Below are 1,354 nucleotides of genomic sequence, written 5' to 3' on the forward strand. Positions count from 1 at the left end.
CGGCACTCTACCCAGGGGGACAGCTTGAGGCTCTGTCTCAAAAAAAAAAAAAAAAAAAAAAGTAGCACCTAGTGGGGGATGCATTACTAATTCTTGTTAAAATACAACATGTGTCAAAATATTTCTCAACACATAGCTTTTGGTAGATTTCCTATAAAATTGAAGATTTTGACATTCAGGTGTTAAAACTTAAAGCTTCCTGATGGCTAGTGCCACCTTAAGTCACAACTGTGTTCCCAGGACCGTGTAGATGCTTAGATGTTTGAATCCATGAAGAAATGAATTAATTTTCTTAGTTTGTGGTAAGTGGGCCTGATTTTAAGTCAGTCAGCAGTGTTAAGACATCTAACCTTGTACATCCAGATAGACAGAAACTGCCCTACCCACCTGTTACTTATTATACGCCCTTCTCAGAGCCTGTGTGTTTTGAGGAAATGATTTTTATTTCTACTTTTTAAGGCCTTTCTGGCTGAGAGGATAATTACTTATAGAATAATTTTGCCTATAATACCCCTTTCGACAGCAGGTGTCAATAAAATTCATTTAGCAATTAATCATCAATGCATGACAATGCCCTTGTTACTGGAATGGTTATGGAAGTCTTAGGTGGACTCCACATTTGTCTGTCCTGTCTTCCCAACTAGGTTATCTTCCCTTAAGGGATGATCCTGGGAACCTTGTCTATAATAAGGAATGAGACAATTTTGGTTTTAGATTTTGCAGAGAGCTAAGAATACACACATAACACATTATTTCAGGACCACCAACTTGTTTGGCTCTCCTGACCTTTTCTGGCTGGGTGTTTGAATGTTTGTCACCAGGTCTAGCTTTTGTGGTTCAATCCATAGGACAAATTGGTGACCCAGTGTTAATGGAGGCTGCTTTTAGATTTCCAGGGCATGGCAAAATTATTTATGTAACAGTTTGCAGTGATGATTTCCCAGTGGCTCTTATAATAATATCAGTTAAAATTTATAGTATCCAGAAGACAGAAAATATGCCTCTTACACAGGAGGTGCAAGACCTGAGACAGTGTTTGTGGACCCTCATCTAGGGATTGGCTTGATGACGGGATCTTTTGTGACTTCCCCATTAACCAGGGTGTACACAGTCATGAAGCGGTGGCCTCAGCTGCAGAGTTACACAGTCCCTTTGGTCAGAGTTTTTTCCTTCAGAGTAGCAGGAAGGTTTGTCAGAGCGTTATCATCAAAATCAATTTAAAGGATCTTCATCAAAACATTTTTTTGCTTTTGGGTGGTGCCTGTGGCTCAAAGGAATAAGGCGCCGGCCCCATATGCCAGAGGTGGCGGGTTCAAACCCAACCCCGGACAAAAACTGCAAAAAAAAAAAAAAA

The 1,354-nt window shown here is 40.2% G+C and overlaps 1 protein-coding gene across 1 annotated transcript in view; it reads left to right on the forward strand.

The window, feature by feature from the left end:
* The window catches only part of TBC1D14 (TBC1 domain family member 14), a 60,261-nt gene that overhangs the window by 14,304 nt on the left and 44,603 nt on the right, over positions 1-1,354 (forward strand). Inside the window, exons 2-3 of the mRNA XM_023518743.1 lie at positions 241-244; positions 1,197-1,199. The gene's annotated coding sequence lies outside the window, so the exon portion shown is untranslated. The remainder of the gene's footprint in view (positions 1-240; positions 245-1,196; positions 1,200-1,354) is intronic.

Source organism: Otolemur garnettii, unplaced genomic scaffold (genome assembly GCF_000181295.1).
Source record: "Otolemur garnettii isolate 467f Iridium unplaced genomic scaffold, OtoGar3 scaffold00146, whole genome shotgun sequence".
Taxonomy (NCBI): domain Eukaryota; kingdom Metazoa; phylum Chordata; class Mammalia; order Primates; family Galagidae; genus Otolemur; species Otolemur garnettii.